Source organism: Terrapene carolina, unplaced genomic scaffold (genome assembly GCF_002925995.2).
Source record: "Terrapene carolina triunguis isolate 2854851 unplaced genomic scaffold, T_m_triunguis-2.0 Scaffold96, whole genome shotgun sequence".
NCBI classification, from domain to species: Eukaryota; Metazoa; Chordata; order Testudines; family Emydidae; genus Terrapene; species Terrapene triunguis.
The window spans coordinates 56,684,826-56,702,865 of record NW_020664447.1 but is presented as its reverse complement, the minus strand read 5'-3'; the positions used below and the strand labels follow the sequence as shown (position 1 = coordinate 56,702,865).

The following is an 18,040-nucleotide window of genomic DNA, read 5'->3' as shown; positions in this document are numbered from 1 at the left end:
CTTTTACTATTATTGTTTTTGAACTAATAAATGTATGTTCTTGTTGTATCTATTTTAAGTAATGAACAGGAGAGTTTAAATTTGAATTAAGATTTTTTTTCAACTTTGTACGTTAACTTCTACCTGCGGTATAGATTTATTGCCTTGCATTTGTCAGCCAATAGACTATTACTTAAATGTTCTGTATTCTTTTAGAAATTGTCTTTGTAGTAGTTGTGTAATTTTGCTTTTATTGTCACATTTCATATGATATAGATTTATAGATGGATGATGGTCTATCACATTGATCACATTTAATGACATTTCTGCAGTGTTTTGGTTGATCGATATGCAGATGCACCATTATTTCACTTTTGAAGAGGTCTGATTATTTATTTTTTCCTGTGTCTCGGACTAGGAATTCCAAATGTGTTGCCGTCATTTGACCTCAAAAGAGCTGGGGCCTATGGGTGTACTGACCCATGCAGGTTGGACAGTTGAAAGTTACTTGCCTTGAAATAACCTTCTATGTGCTCTGCAAAGTAGCAGTGTAACTGAGCTTTTGTGAGGAGTATTGTGCATATAACAAATCCCACAGACTTAACCTGCAGGTTTGTAAATTCAGTGCCCTGAAATTGTCCAGGACCTGAAGGTTATATATACTGGGAGAATTCCTACAAAGATTGCAGATTCTGTGCTCCTAATTGTAGTTGCTTATCTACATATAATACATCATTATTATATACAGTGGTCACCATTTAAATATGGATGTTGATCATTTTAAATCATTAGCATTGCTTTAGTATGAAAGGTATTCTCTGTATGTTGTTGGAATTTGTGACCCCATTTAGCATGCACATTAAGTGTCAATGTACTGGGTACCGGTTTTAAATGACTTCATTATTAATTGGTGACATAGTGTGAATTGGCATCTGCCTCTGCTCGGATTATGTGTTGTGTTCACTGCTCTTCATAATACTTTGAAGATAAAAGGCTTTATCTACTGTAAATGCAAACACTTTCATTATCTAATCTTCATGATACCTCTGTGAGGGATGTGAGCAGGGCTTCAAATACCTACTTTCCCAGGATGAATAAAATGTTTTCTCTGGTGAATTGGGCTGTGAATCCCTTGCCTGCTTCTATGGAGAAGAGAAGGACAGAATAGCCCTGTTGCTGCTCCTTTAGAAGGAGGGAAAGGGAGAAAGACGGAGCAGGGTGGCCCACGCATACTAGTCCATTTTTAGGAGGGGAGAGGATGAAAGAGAGAGACTAGTTGGAGCCTTTACTTTTCAGAGGGTAATCAGGAGAGAGGAGCAGAGGGCCTAGGTGGAAAGGTTTATGATAGGTCAAGGACCTTATGCATGTCCAGCAGTGGGGTGGTTGCAGCACAACAGAGCCCTGCAAAGAAGTAGCCGGAACCAAATTGCTTTTTATTTGTTTGTTTTGTTTGGACGGGAGGGGCAGATTTAATTGGGGGCAGCATTGTGATTTATTGATGACATTGAAGATGGGGCAATAATAATTAAATTAGACTGGGTTTTGAGGGGGCAGGTCATGACAGACTAGATCAGTGTTCTGGCAAATGAGTGTCAGAGACGTTCTTCAAACCCTGTAGCAGACATGCCAACCCCGCGAAAAAAATGGAGAAATTGGGCTTGTTTTTGGCTTAATTGGCTTGGGAGTTGCTTGTTGGCTAGTTTTTGGCTTGTAGCTTGTTGCTTCTTTTTTTTAATCAGCTCCTGGCAAGCAGGGGCAAGGGGGGGCAAGCAGGAGCAAGTGGGGGAGAGAGTCAGGGGTGCACAGCAGGCCCACCACAGTCCCAGACTGCACCCCGAGGAGATCTAGTCATATAGAGTGTTGGGGTTCTTAGGGATTGGCTTGTTTTGGCCTTGTCTTGAAATGGGATTAGCTTGGTTTTTGGCTTGTCGGGGTGCTTATTTACCACGTGAAAGTTGGCAGCTGTGCCCTGTAGTTGAGTATTCTCTCCTTTTTGAAGATGGAGAAATTGAGAGAGCGATGTTAAAGTTGTTCAAAACCACTGTAGTAGTTGATTTTAAAGCCATGATTAGAACACAGGAGTCTGACTCCAGTCTGATATTCATCCCACCATGCCATGTCCTCATTCAGTATGTACTATATGCTACCTGGAAGACATTTTTGGATTACTGTTGGTCAGGTGATACCCAGCTGTGTACTTCTCCATATCCGGAAGGGGCTTTTTGGTGATATAAAAAGCCAAGGTGGAGGTCTCTAGAGCCCCAGTTATTCAAACACATACATGCTTGCTGGGACTACTCACTATGTGTAGGATTGCACTCTGTGCAAGTCTTTGCAGGATTGGAACCTGAAAGAGTAATGGTGACTGAAGGGAAGAGTCTGGGGTCACTGTCTAGGATTTCAGTAACTTTGTGTTTTACTGTTTCAAAATGTTATGGCTCGTGTGTGTGTGTGTGTGTGTGTGTGTGTGTGTGTGTGTGTGTAATTTCTGTAACTGTTTTGCAATTGGAATTTTATTATAGGTATCACCCTTGAAAATGTTTTTGTTATTCTAATGGGAGATAACCAACTGTGTATGAATTCCCAGTGCAGTGCTGTAACTAAGAGCTTGAACATGATCCTTGAATGTGTATCAGGGGAATATCAAGTAGGAGCTGGAAGCTGGTACTACCTCTGTATATGGCATTTATGAGACTCTTACTAGAATACTGTCTCCAGTTCTGGTGTCCATACTTCAAAAAAGATATTAGAGACCTGGGAAGGGTTCAGAAAAGAGCTGCAAGAATGACTCGGGGTCTGGAAAATATCTTTGTAGTGAGAAGCTCAGTCTATTCAGTTTATTCAAGAAAAGATTGAGGTGACTTGAGCATGGTCTATAAATACCTACCACTGTAATTTACAGTATTGTTATAGCTGTGTTTGTCTCTCTCTAATCCTGGGACCATGTTGGGTCAGTGTGGCAAGGCACCTCCTTCGTCTCACTAGACTTAGCACTTCCCCCTCTCGTGATGGTGGGCCTGGGGTAATCAGCCCCACTCAGGGCAGATTTGCCTTCCCCATTCTGTGCTCCTTTGGTCATATTTTCAGGGTAGGCCTCAGGGTCAGCCTAAGGGGTGATCCTCCACCAAACAAAAAGGAAACAGTCTCATAAACACAAAAACCCAGGGGGGCCCCTTTCACTGCCTCCTCGCTGGTGCAGGGTGTCGTCCTGCTGGTTGCCTTGGGGTGTCAATCCTTCCCCTAGCAGGCACTCAGGTTTGGCTGTTTCCCATATGGGAAGGAGCACAGCTTCTCCTGGAGCAGCTTATGTCCCTGCTGCCACTAGCCTGGAAGGAACTTGCCTCTCTCTTTCCCCTTTCTCTCACCAGAGGAGGGGTTTTAAAAGGTTTTAATTCGATTCAGCTGTCCGGTCTGACTTTATCACATCAGGTAATATCTTTTATTGGACCAACTTCTGTTGGTGAAAGAGACAAGCTTTCCAGCGACACAGAAGAAGAGTTCTGTGTGTCTCAAACAGAAGTCGGTCCAATAAAAGATATTACCTCACTCCATCTTGTCTTTATAAATATCTATACAAGGAAGAAATTTCTGATAGAAGAGGGCTCTTTAATCTAGAAGAATAAGGTATGAAAAAGATCCAATGGTTGGAAACTGAAGCTAGACAAATTCAGACTAGAAGTAGGTACAATTTTTAACAGTAAGGAGCCATTAGAATAATTAGGGACCTGATGGATTCTTCATCACCTGAAGGCCTTTCAGTCAAGACCAGATATCTTTTTAAAACAAGTTGTTGCTCAAACAACAGTTATGGGATTGATGCAGAAATTACTTGGTTAGAGTCTATCGCCTGTGTTATGCAAGAGATCAGACTAGATGATCATAATGGTCTCTTCTAGCCTTAAAAACTATTTCTTTGTCTCTTCTCTCAAGATCAACATGATTTTAAATAATTTCAACTACTTAGAGAGGCCATTTCCCTTGAGGTGTAGTTAAATTACCCCTTGCATACCTACTGTTGATTTGTTCTAGGTCTTCTAGCTTGCTTAGAAAGCTTAAGTTCAGTATTTGCATGATATAAGTATAGATCATTTTTTTTCTTCTGGTATTCAGCTTATGTCTCATGAACAATGGAATGTTCAAACTCTCCACAATTTCTGATTTTTCCTATCAGTTGGTAGGTTTAGTACATAGAACATGATGATATTGAGTGGTCTTGCTCATTTGTGGATCTTTAGTGAGAATATGTGATCAAGGATTTCCATACAGTTCAGTGAGCTAATCTGAATTTGGTAAAGTCAGAGGATGTTTGTTCCAATTCATAGTGCCAATACAGAAGCCTTTAAAAATCACATTTTGGGTCAATCAGGAATTTAGAGTCTTATTTTACAGTTGTTCCCTCAATCCCCCTCAATTTCTTAGATCTCCAAAAATCCTTGGTTCCCTGAATTCCCATTTATTGCCCACTCCCCAAATCTTTGTGTCAAAAAGCCAGGTTTTTGGACAAGTAAGGCTTGGTATAGCACCTTTTAGTGCCACTAATGCCATTCTTGGATCCACCAAAAAAGTTGCTGGCAAAATAATGAAAGGCACTCTCTCTCCAACAGCTAAGCATACTGTTAGTATGCTACAGCCACCATCAGAGCAAATGATCAATCTAGGATCTTTATATCCATGGGGTAGTACATGTAATGCTGTTGGATTGCTGAGTTAGCCCATTACTCAGCTGCTTGCTTAGAAGAGGAAAGGTGGGGGCCTCCATTATATAAAAATAAGCTTTCATGGAGAGAATGTTTCAGAAAACATGCATGTAGGTTTACAGAAAAGGGGGTAGTTCTATTCTTGACTCAAAAACTTTGCCATTCAATATAAATAATTTGTTTACTTTGATAAACTTTGCTCGTAAGAGGCTTACAGTGCTAGCAACTCTAAGTGTGTTGGAAATAGGCACCGGATGAATCTTTCCACACCAGTGCATAAAGGTCTTGAACTACAACATGATCTTGCTCTTGCAGCTCTCTGCTAGGAGAGAGTGACAATCATGAAAAAAAAATTTGGAGGTTTTGTAATGTGGGCTAATGTCCTTTAAGGATTCTGCCTAAAATTTAAAATAAAAGGAAAAGGAGGCAATATTAGTAAAGTAAGATATATAAAGCAGGGTTGATAGGCTAGGAAAGACTATTTTCCTATCTTTCTATTTATAAACACCTGGTTTCTGCCTGGAGGCTAACTGGTCTTACATTTTCTTTATAGTATATTCCTGAAGAGTTAATAGTTGAAACATTGTTATCAAACCTTTAGCCTTTCAACATAGCTGTTTTAATGAGAACGGAAAAAATCTTCCTTGTACACCAATACATTACTCTTCTCTCTGCATCTTTTGTTTTTCATATTCATTTTGAGTCCTTATTGTTTCCATCACTTGTTTTATTCATGAGATAATGTTTTGAGGTTTCACTTCAAGGTTGAAAAAACTGCGAAGTTGCTTGTAAAATTCACACTTCTAATGAAGAGGGGTTTACTTGATTTATTTGATATGCTTTCTACTGATTTGCCCTGAAGAGGGCTTTGCAGGAAAACAGATCTCATATTTGTTGTGTCTCTTAGACTAACATCTGTCTTCAGATAATCTTTCCATGCTTTAAATTCCATCTTACTTTTATTTTAAAAATAAAAATGATGTGAAGTAATAATATATCATAAACTGAGAAATTTTGTACCATTCAAGTTCTGGGGCAGATTTTTTTAATTTAATTAAGAAAAGTTCATATTGATCTGGTAAGTTTTCAGGCTGTCATTTGTGAATAGTCAATAACCTTTTAACAAATATATATTATAGCACTTTATTTTTTTTCTGCATGTTGTTCAATTTGTAAAATTAAAAATACAACTTTAACTACAACTTGCAATGCTCTGAGGTTTTTTGTCTTGTGTGATCTGGAAGTGCTTATTGTTCACAATTCTAGTCATAAGTTTCTTCATAAACATGGGAACTACTAACATAGGGTAGGTCTACACTTACCTCCGGGTCCGGCGGTAAGCAATCGATCTTCTGGGATTGATTTATCACGTCGTGTCTAGACGCGATAAATCGATCCCGGATCGATCCCTGAAGTGCTCGCCGTCGACACCGGTACTCCAGCTCGGCGAGAGGAGTACGCGGCTTTGACGGGGGAGCCTGCCTGCCGCGTCTGGACCCGTGGTAAGTTCGAACTAAGGTACTTCGACTTCAGCTACGTTATTAACGTAGCTGAAGTTGCGTACCTTAGTTCGAAGTGGGGGGTTAGTGTGGACCAGGCCATAGAAATATAAAAGTAGAAGTCAGGAAGGGCACTGGTTCACTAATGCCAGTTTCTTTTTTCCTCTTACCCCAACCTCCAACTACCATATTTCTCCAGTCTAGAAAAGAAAAATATCAGCATTTTGTATTCAATTAATATCATATATTTTGCATCAGTAGTTGAATACCCAATATAAATGTCATAAGGGGTGCTTTTTCTCTCTCTCTTTCTGATCAGTGGGGTCCGCCAGCAAGCAGGAGGCGCTGGGGGGAGAGGGAGGTTGGTAGGGGGGCTCCTCCTCACTCCCGCCTCACCTCACCTCCCGCCTCCTCACAAAGCACAGGGCCCCCCAAAGCGTGGGGCTCGGGGCAGTCGTCCCCATTCGTCAGACCCTAGGGATGGCGCTGGAGGCTACCACTGATCACTGTGACCTCCCCTGAAAATGGGGAAATATGCATCCTCTTGTAGTTACCCCTGCACTGAATTTTGCTGCTGCAGTTTTGTTCAAACTACCGTACACCTCTAGGACGCTCACCAAATTGCACCATATTTCTGAAAACCCAGAGCATTCAAGATTTGGTTGTGGGATTTCAAAAGTACAGTGTAGTTTGGGGCATAAATACCTGTTGTAAAATGTACATCACTGACTCCCCCACCACAGATGGAGGGGAATGGACAACAGAGATAATTTTAAGTCTTCACTATTGATTTTTTGCCCCAGACAGATATCTGGGGATTTCCAATACTGTTATTTTAGGTGAATATTCACACCATCCCTAATCATAAGAGATTGCGTATGTAGATTTATGCTACATCATCCAAACAGATGATCCCTGCTTAGGGTGACCAGACAGCAAATGTGAAAAATCGGGACAGGGCGTGGAGGGTAATGGGAGCCCATATAAGAAAAAGACCCAAAAATCGGGACATCTGGTCACCCTATCCCTGCTGAGGTGCGCCAAAGGAAGGCTGGATGTCCAAAGTCCATCCCACTGTGCCATGAAGGAAATTGCTTCCCAGGTCCAAGCAAAAAATCACAACAGTTAAGCATTTTCTATCCAGACTCACTAGCACATTGTCATGGGTAGATTTGACAATTATTTCACAACTAAATTGTACTAAAAACTCTCCTCATCTTCTAACTAGTTGAAGATTAAATAAGATAGTTTCACATGTGAAATATAAGAATTGATTTACCCTTAAAAATTGGGAGTATCCCAAGATGTATGCTAATTTAATATCAGATTATTTTTAATAGTTTATTCAGGTATTCCAGTTTCAAAGCAACGAGCATAGTGTACGACTTTCTGCATTAAAATAAGATTACCTAAATATTAGAGAGCAGAGGTGGGGTTAAAATTGTTTTACATTTAACTCTAATAAAAGTTCAAACTATTTTTCTATAGTTTTTTTTTATTATCAACAAACTGGTTTATTTATGCATTTGTCATTGATTTCAAAAGGACATTTAAACAATGAGTAGTTATATTTCCTTCAAGTAGTCTTTTTTTATATCAGAAGGATTTGGTTTCTGTAAACCAAAGTCAGCTCAGGTACTCAGAACAGCAAACCTCTTGAAAACCCAAGAAAAGGAAAATGTCTTTTAATTCATAAGAAATCATATATTTAAAAATTCTAAAATCAAATAAATCATTTTTCTAAAATCAAATAAATCATTTTAGGAACTTATGTTATAAACTGAGCTATTTCTAAAATAAATTACAGATGATGCAGTAGTCCTATAAATAGTTTTATCTTTTTGAATTTTCACTATGTAAACTAAATTTTGTATGGATAATTGTACTGCTGTGTAAGCTGTTTTATTCCCATTTAAAAAAAAAAAAGACTAAAATTCCAAAGCATAAATTGTGCTATATATGTTCGTTAAATGTAGTTTGAGCCTTATCTCAGGGACATCTTACCTAACTATATATCTAATGTTGTTCAGTAAATGAGGGAGAGTATTGATTGGCATATGCTGCTTAAATCGATCATCGTGACAGCCAGAATTACAGTAATCTGTCAGTATTGATGACTCTTTCAAGCTTTGATACCTCTCCCTCGCTTGTCATGTCTTGCCTTACTTGTATTTGAAGTGCATTTTCTTGCAAACTCTGGTTTTGTCAGGGTAGGTACTTGATAGTGTTTTTTGTCCCTTGAGTCCAATTTATTAGCTTGATCATGCAATTAGAGTTAAAATGCAACACTGGGGAGCAAGATTAGGTAGTGTTCTGAGTAACAATTGGACCTTAAGGGTAGTACAAGCTTGTTCTCAGACATCATTTATTAGTAACCTGTTGAAAGAATAGAATTTTTTTGCAATGAATAATTCCAAAGCATCACTTTAAATGCCTTGATTTTAACCACTAGAAACCACTGATTGAACCAACATTTGTGATTGGTTTTTAAACTCTTGTCTTGTTGTTTGTCACATAGACACTTCAAATAACTGCAAAAGCTGTGTTAGGGATATATGTATCAAGCATATGTGTATTTTTGTAAGGACACATAAATACTTTACTTCACTTTCTTCATTGCATATTTCTCTCTTTAGAACAAAGGATATTAGAACGGTAACAGTAACTCAAATTATCAAAAGCTAAAAATTCTGCCCCTCCCCACACTCAAAAATGCTGACTTTTTTTCACAAGCTTTTGTTTCTTTTCATTAGCTAGATCACTATTAGTTTAGTGTAACAATTTTAGCATCAAAAACACAGGTTATCAATAATTGTTTCTGAATTAGTAACACAGCTTTGTTATCAATTCTTCTGTTATCCAGATTCAGGAGACATGTTGGAAAGAGCTGAAAGAGCCAAATATAAATGAGGCAAAAGTGACTGTGCTAGCATAATTTTGCCACTCATAAAGCTGTATTATGAAAAACTCTCAAGGTGGGCTACTGGCATCACTGGTCACTTTCTATTACAGGAAAAAAATATTTCGGAGCCACATACTTTCATATAGTTGATGGTATGTTGTACTGTAGATTGCTCTTGTCTCAATTTTTGTATGAATTGACTTTGCCCACCTACATTAGAAAAAATGAATATTTCAATTCATTCCCATATCTACCTATCTACCTGCCTATATCCGATATATATTATTCAACTGCGCACACAGAATTCCTTCAATGTATTTACTGTTTTATGTAAGGAGAATTTTTGTTTAAACAGAATTTCTGTGGAGTGCCCTGAAAAGCAATAAGGTAGTTCTGAATCCTGTTGTTCTCTGGGACCCCCATACAAGTTCTGGAATTATAACTACATGTATAGGCTTAATAGTGAGGAGTTAGTGCTTGCCTTGGAGAGGTCTCATTTATACCTGTTAGTGTCTCACTCCTGTTTTAAAGTCTGAAATTTAAATATACTGTTCTTGAACTCGGTGGAGTAATCAATATTTAATTACACCATTGTAAAATATACTTGAAATGGTTTTATAAAAAACAAATATGGGATTTTTCTCTTGCTGTAAGAGAAGATGATGACTAATTCAATCTTAGGAAGTATGATCTCATTTTAGCTAGCAGGAAATTAGTTTTTGTTAATACCTGTTTAACCTCATTAATTTAACGTTTTGGATAACAAAAGCCTTCTGTTAAAGTTTAAACATTCTTGCCCCTTTTAAATGTTATAGCTCGTACAAACATCCCTGATACCTCCCAGAAGTTCTCCAACAAAACCGGGGAAGACTAGACTTGATATTCCTGATATTTCTAAGGTTTAAAACAAACCCAATCAGAATTTATAAAAAAAAAAAAAAAAAAAGACACCTTCTTTTATACATCATAGAGAAGCAAAACATTGTATAAATACTGTTTTAATCCTTTGCAGGTCATCTTCATCAGCAATAATAAATGTAGACTTCACATACAATTCAACTATGGATTATATATGGAGATATACCTATCTCATAGAACTGGAAGGGATCCCGAAAGGTCATCAAGTCCAGCCCCCTGCCTTCACTAGCAGGACCAAGTACTGATTTGCCCCAGATACTTAAGTGGACCCCTCAAGGATTGAACTCGCATCCCTGGGTTTAGCAGGCCAATGCTCAAACCACTGAGATATCCCCCGCATATGGTAATAATTAGAAAAGTTTTATGCGTTTGCAAAAGATGTCTGATTCTATTAATCATGGCTTTTTTTGTTTGTTACAAGCAAAATTAACAGACAGCACTCTTGTAGAAGATGACAGTGGTTTCAGAAGAGTTGGTTGAGAATATTGTCAAATCTATTTCTGCATAGATCTACGTATGGTCATCAAAACAGTTAGATCATGCTATCCTGCACCAGCTGAGAGATTAAAAAATATATATTACTAAGAAATCTGAAAAAAGGGTAGGATCTACATGCCCACTTGTCTTCTGTGTCTTCCAACTCCCTGGTTTTGCAACTGTTAAGGAAAAAAACCTATATATCTAAACCTGTGTGTGTGTGTCCATGTTACTATCTATTTAGAGATAGATGTGTAATATATAACAGTACTCAAGTGATCAGGCCATCCCAAAATGGTACCAGTAAAATCATACACACACTATTATGTATTATGCCACATATTTTACAGAAAAACTCAAGAAGTCATTATAAAACAAATATTAAAAATCAGTATTGCAATAATTGGAATTACCATATAAGAGTCAGGAGATCATGAATCCTAATCTTGGCCCTGCTAAAAAAATTAATACCCAATACATTTTTATACTTTTTTTAGGAATAATTTAAAATATTTTAATTGCTGATTAATTCCATCTGATAAATATGGGTCACAAATTTATCTTTTTTTTTCCTTCTGAATGTTTCTCCTCTCAAACATATAAGAATGCAGGCTATTAAAAATCTTTTAATTTCCATTTGCCAAGCCACAGTTACCATCCATCTGTTCTTGCCAATTGTGAAAAAGGTTCAATTTTCAGCAAAGCCATGCATTTCACAGAAGGTATGTGAAGTGAAATTTCACAGGGGACGTGATGGATCCTGATTCTTAGTGATAAACCTTTGGGGCCAGCAGGGTTGGCATATGGTTCAGCATGATATGAAGGCTTGGGTTCCCTGGCTTCACTTCTTTGGCGTGGAGCAGATAAAACCTGGCTCTTGAGTATTGTTTCACTGGACACCAATCATGGGCAGCAGGAACTGCCCATTTAACTCTCTGTGGGAAGGAAGCCCAGACACTGTTCACAATAGTACTATTATAGGGTTGCAAACTGCTCTGAACAGCTTGACAGCACAGGGAAGGAGGGGTAAAGGGCTTGCTTTGCTAATTGCTGCTCAAAATAAGGAAGGGGAAAATAGCTGAGAACTGATACTTATTTTCATGTGTTTTTTTGCATAAAAGAACTTTTTGTTACAAAAATCAAACAGAAATGGCATAATTACACAGCTGCCTTTACATAATTTCATTAATTTCATGCTTAATACTTGATTATCTAATATCTGTACAAGAGTTTGCCTGTGTAAGGAAAAATATTTTCTTCTCCTGTGATAGGAGAAGCAAAAGCATGAAGAAAATATATTGTTATAGATTGGACTTAGTAACAAAATTTATCTTGTTAGAAGTTTACTTATCCTGTACCGGTGTTGAATTGCAAACAGTTAATTCATTTATGTGTGTATAAATGTAATATTATTTCTACTGGGCACTTTGGCATATTTTCGGTATTTCTAATTTAGTTCTATGAAGTCCTATCATTTTTAGTGGTGTCTTCACAGGAAGCTTTTTAATACTTTTCTTCTTGTCTCTGTCTGTATATACGTACAATATAATCTTATACTTCTGATGGTATGAAAACATTTGAACTCTACATTCATGTTAGAGCCACAGTGTAAAGAGTCAATTTGCTTCCAGACAGTTATCCTTAGCTAAAAATGTAGTCTCTGCAAAGAGTACAAGATTTAAATCAGTGATCCAATCCTACTGTTATCAAGCAAAATCTTTTAAGGATTTTTTTAAAAGAAAAAAAGGAAGGGTGAAAATCATTTCACATACATAAGCTTTACTCAGATAAAATGCAAGGAGTTTGGGGAGATGAAATTCACCTCTCCATATCTAGAATCAGGGTATCGGGCTGTAGTGCACCCCCCATTATATCTACACAGGCCTCTGGAGTAGAGTAGCAATTGCAATCCCTCTGCACTGCCTGTGCAGTGTAGTGAGTAGAGCAACTGGATGCTTTTAAGCATCAGTCTACTGGCCTGCCCCATCCCTGTCCTCCACAGCTGCTTCTGTGGGTCTCACATAGACACCCCACAAAGACATGCAAGAGGCTGCCTGTGTGCCGACGCTATGTCTGCTTTTGCCAGCATAAGTCCCATAGAGGAGCTTATGTGGTGCTAGTTCTAATGGTGTTTAAAATAAACAACACATATTGCCCTATAGTCACCTTGATCCCTACCTTGAAGTCCTTAATAAGACAAATTCTATTCAAGTCAAAATAGGAATGTTGCCTTAGTAAGGACTTCAGGACTGGACCATTATTTTTATCCAGGTCTATCTCACTGTTTTGTTTTCACCTCCTATAGCCTGTGACTAAAACACAGACTTTGAAGTGTCTGTGAATACAACCATTCGTGTCTCAACCTCTCCACTCATGAATTTAATCGGTAGTCCATTATAGATGTGAAAAATTGGTCTTTGTGGTATGGAGATCCAATGGTGAGTATAGCTGGGAATCCTCAGCTATGCAAGATTTATAGAATGAGAAACAGAGAACCAGCAAACGATAGTAAAATTTAGAGTTTCTACTAACATGATTTAGTAAATATGCCCTTGCTATATTTCAAAAAGATAATTCATTGAATGCCCATTCTTCCTCTTACTGTACGAGTAGATTATATTTAAGTCAAGATTAATGGATAGATTTTAATGTTAAAATCCAGTCTCTGAGCTTGTCATTCCCTAGAGGCATATAGTGCATTAGTTTAAGCCAGTATGCTGCTTATCATAGATACTATGACACTGTCTTAAATGACAGTTTACTGTACTTTGTTACTGCTTACTGTCGTAATAAAATCACTATTTTGTGTTCTTGATAATTACAATATTAAGTAGAAACTTAATTTGATTACTGCACATTTAGATACAGATAGCTCTTAAGTAATTGTCCACTGTAAAATTTCTGATATTCATTTTTTTTTAGGTCGTCTGTCAGTGTCTAAATGTAATACTAACTCCAGATGCTTGCTTTATTTAAGTTAGCTGAACTAAAACATCTCTGTGCTGAAAAGAAATCTACAACATATTTTTTTTCAGTGCAAGTGATGTCTCTTATCCCTTAGCTTTTCTCACGTGAAAGCCCATGTTTGTTTTAAAAATCTTTAAAACAGAATTGGTTGATGTTTGCATTTTGTCTGGGAGCTTAATAAAATTACTTCAGAATTCTAAAGGGTAGAAGTATTGTTTTACATTGTTGCTAAATCAATGACTTTTTTTTTTTTACTTTGAAATTGACAGAACTGGTGCTTAAAATGTTTGCAATTTTTGTTACCTAAGGAATTGACCAAATCAATAGTTAAGAATATATTCAATATACTTATTTTAATATTTATATAAAATTTTATACAACTTTGGTGTTTTATTATTTAATACTTTACCTCTGAAAATATTAATTCTAAATTGAGGATTTAGGGTCACTCCTGTGGACTTAAATTTGTAATTCTCCACAGATACAGTTAATCTGTTAAAATGTTTTCATATGAACTTCAGAAGAGAAGGAGTTGTAGCTTGCTGCAGTTTTTCTGACATTTTTCATTTAGTAATTGAGTGTTGTAAGTGGTTAAGTATGGTCCAAATTTTATCCTACCCAGCTTGTATTAATGTGCCTACACTCACACTGCCTTAGCACCTGTTATGGATTTCGAGTCATCTGGCAGCCCGTGAGACTTAGATAAAGAAGTACCAGGTGTCCTGCCTGTCTCTTAATTGAGACGCATTGTAAACAATATAGACTTGGCAATATGGTTATAGGGATGGATTAAAGCTCAGCTTTGTCTGCTCTGACGAATCGCTGCTTTTCCTTCATGCAAGATACCATAAACCACTGAAGAATTTAGTGATAAGATCTGATGGCACAACATAAAAAATAAACACTGTGCCCCAACCTATAATATATCTAGAGTATTTCTAGAAAGATTGTACAACAGTATGTAAAATATACTGTACTGCTGGTGATACATGCTCCATTCAGTTTCTGGCAAAAATATAGCACTTGTGGCAAGTGCTTACTTTGTATAAGTGAACACTCCCCCTATTTAGCCTAAGTTCATGTAAAATGAATGTTTATGTTAAGAAAATGTCTATCAATATATTATTTGTCAATAAATTAGGTAAGTTGTAATATTTCCTTGGAAAAGCCCAATGTATATAACTTTATTTACACTGTGCTTGTTTTGCAATATCATCTGCCTTTTACATTGTTAGCTTACTATCCTTGTAGTGACCTCATGGCCTCCTATAGCTAAAAGGAAATAAGTACCCCCTCCCCCAAGTGGTAAATGTGCATTTTGTGATATAGGTCTCATAAAGGCTTTTTAAAGTAATTGAAAAGAAATTAAACTACTTTTTTGGAACAAAAAGTAACAATTAGGTGTCCTCTTCTTTCTTGACAATTTCCTATTTGGGAGTGGTGAGTTTCATAGCCTTCTTCCAAAATTCATGCTTGTATGCCAGGCTGTCATGCAGATTGATCGCTCTGAGGTCTGGTGATGTCCTGTCCATGTACGGAGACTTTAGTCTCCCCCTTGGTCATCTTCCATTCATGATCATTGCAAGAGCTATCCTATCAATATAGCTCTCAGGTCTCCACTAAATATGCCCATACCAACATAGCCTAGCCTCCCTCAACTTGTCTTCAATTGGAACCATCTGCATTAAACCCCTTTACAGCCTCATTTCATTTCCTCTCACATACTGTCCAACCATTTGACCATCTCAACATCTTCATTTCTGTGGCAGTATGTGTACTGGTTTCTTTTCTAGTGGCTGGCCAAGTCTTTGTTCCATACATTAGAATGGTTGAATTACAGTTTTAAACACTCTATCTTTTAACTTTATTGACATCATTTGTCACAAAGAACTGGGGTCAGCTCCTGCTATTTCTGCCAAGCAGCTTTAGTATGATGCCAGGCATCGTTCAGGAAGGCACCATTGATCCTAGGTATTTAAGTTCTTTTGCTCTTCTACACTATCTGCCTGTGATATCCTTTGTGATGAATCCTCCTCCCCCAGTTACCATAGCCTTGGTCGTACCAACGTTCACGCTGTCCAGTCTGCTCAAAATTATGTTGCCATTATTCAGCGTTGACTGGCAAGGTCTCAGTCTTCTGCACCTATCACTAAAACATCAGCAAACAGCATGTTTCCAGGTAGCTCTCTTCATATATTCTCATTTATTACATCCATGACAATTGCAAACAAAAAGGATTCAACTCTTACCCTTAATGTAGGCCAGTGTTTACTGGAAATTCTCTACTGTAGTCCCAGTTAGTTTTGACTACAGTAGTCACTCCATCATAATAATAGTTGGGAATTGGTCCTGCTTTGAGCAGGGGGTTGGACTAGATGACCTCCTGAGGTCCCTTCCAACCCTGATATTCTATGATTCTATGATCCTGAATAAGACAAACGTCACCAAACTAATTCTATTGGTACGTGATCACATACCTTCTCCATATCCACAAAGACCATGTCAAGTTGCTGTCTCTTTCCTTTGAATTTTTTCATAAGGATTTATGTACAAATGTGGCATCAGCTATTCTCCTTCCCACCATAAATCCATGTTGACCCATCCAAATTTCAGTTATTCCACGCAGACACTTTTCAATAATCGTCTCCCATGTTTTCATAGCATGTGACGACAGCTGGGAATACTGGTGCCACGCTTAAAGACCCCAGACCACACCATCGTCACCCTGACCGCCAGAACTATGCTGGAAAAGACCCTGAAGGACACCATCCGCTGCCACTACGCCGAGAACCTCAAGCGGAAGCTGGACCAGGGCAAGGTGTTCGAGGTGTCCAGCAAGTGGGACGCCAGCAACCACTTCCTCCCCGGGGGCAGCTTCACCAGGTTCGCCAACTGGCGGTTCGTCCACAGGGCCCGACTCAACTGCGTCAACTCCTTGTTGTTTTTGTAAATGCCTATGTCACACTGTCTGGAGTGGCTTACGACCTAAGGGCAGACTGTCAAAAACAGGGCAGACACTCCAAACTGGTAGTGTGTTCTGTAATTAGATTTCACCAAGCCAGTAATGCACGTGAATTCCTAGATTACTTTAACAGTCTTATCATGGAATCAGATTGTCCTCTTAGATTCTCACCCAGACAAACTGGTCTTAGTGATAAATGGTCAATTACACCAAAAATCATACCACATCCATATTACTTCCAGTACCAAGAGACCTGTCATTTACCCCAGATCAGCTGATACTCTAGCTTCTATAACAAAGAGAATGCCTATAGCCAATCCTGTAATTGACTGTCTAAAAGTTTATTAACTAGGAAAAAGGAATGAGAGTTATTTACAAGTTAAAGCAAGCAAATATAAACACAAAAATGAGTTACCATCTAAATCCTAAGCGTTGTAGTGATCTGTCTATTCAAAGTGTCTTTTGGGGCAGACCCAGGAGGGTGAGGAGTTTAAAGCAGTGGTTCTCAACCTACTTACCATTGTGAGCGCATATGCACATATGTGTTATATGGGCCACATCCACACAATATATATATATATATATATACACCTCTACCCCAATATAACGCTGTCCTTGGGAGCCAAAAAATCTTACCGCGTTATAGGTGAAACCACGTTATATCGAACTTGCTTTGATCTGCCAGAGTGTGCAGCCCCTCCCCCCCCCGAGCACTGCTTTACCGCATTGTATCTGAATTTGTGTTATATCAGGTCGCGTTATATCGGGGTAGAGATGTACTATTATATGGCCCTGAGGTTGTCACATGAGCTGCAGCTGTGTGCTGACTGGGCGGCAAGTTGAGAACCACTGGTTTAGAGTTTCTGGCCCTTCAGAGTTCAGTCAGCCATAAGATTCAGTTTCTTCTTACCAGGGATTTTTATTCCCTTCCCTTCCCCTCCCCAAGAGTTCAAGATGATGGGATGAGTTCACCTGAATGTCTCCTCTTCCTGGGTGATTGGGGGAGAAGCAATCAACAACGTATTTTGTCCTCTGATGTTCCACAGTAGTTTGTCTCGTGTCTATGGACCTTCTTTTGTTGGGCAGGAGACAACACCTTATGTGGCAAACTAGCATTTCACACTTGGTAATGTTTCTGTCCTGATTATGGGAGTTTATAGTTTCAGAGCAAACACTTTTACAGTTAAAGAGCAAACATATTACTTTATAACATGGGATATAGATATTATAAGTCATATTAATGCATGCAGCACCATATAAGCATTTCATAGTCTAAACACTAAATACATTTTTTTAATACAAATACCAATTTTGAGCAAAACTAACATATGGGTGACCTCCTCTGGTCTCCAGCTATCAGGTTGTCAGTTCTTAGTTAATGCCTACAAGAGCTGACATCTGGCCTACTAGCATCGTAGCCCATTCATTCTACCAGCAAGTATTTGAGGATTCCCATTTTCCAGTTAGTGGTGAAATGAAACTTTGTTCCTTTGCCCCTAAAGTAGTCTGCAAATGTGTCAGTCATAGCCATGCCATCTACAATCAAATCACAGCATCCAAAGAGGCAGTGGTTCCTGTATTTCTGATAATCATTCATAATGTCCACATTTTCAGTTTCTCTTGCTACTTAAAAATGTCC

At 38.2% G+C, this 18,040-nt stretch overlaps 1 protein-coding gene across 2 annotated transcripts in view; it reads left to right on the top strand.

Moving 5' to 3' along the window:
• Nucleotides 1-18,040, top strand: part of RALGAPA1 (Ral GTPase activating protein catalytic alpha subunit 1) — a 240,762-nt gene that overhangs the window by 201,646 nt on the left and 21,076 nt on the right. The window lies entirely within an intron of this gene.